We start from the raw sequence: 319 nt of genomic DNA, 5'->3' as shown, positions 1-319 counted from the left end.
GAGATCGTCTTCCTAGGCTTCGTGGTTAGTTCTAGTGGACTTAGGGTCGATGAGGAAAAGATCAAAGCCATAACGGAATGGCCGACCCCTACCACTGTTGGACACGTGCGTAGTTTCCATGGCTTAGCTAGCTTTTACCGTCGTTTCGTGCGGGACTTTAGTAGCATAGCCGCTCCCCTTACTGCAGTCATCAAGAAGGACGTACCATTCGAGTGGGGAGATACACAAGAGCACGCCTTTGCTGCCCTCAAGGACAGCCTTACACATGCTCCCGTCTTGGTTCTCCCAAACTTTGACAAGACGTTTGAGGTCGAGTGCG

This window comes from Tarenaya hassleriana, unplaced genomic scaffold (assembly GCF_000463585.1).
Source record: "Tarenaya hassleriana unplaced genomic scaffold, ASM46358v1 Cleome411, whole genome shotgun sequence".
Lineage (NCBI taxonomy): Eukaryota > Viridiplantae > Streptophyta > Magnoliopsida > Brassicales > Cleomaceae > Tarenaya > Tarenaya hassleriana.
Note: the sequence above shows the minus strand (reverse complement) of the source record.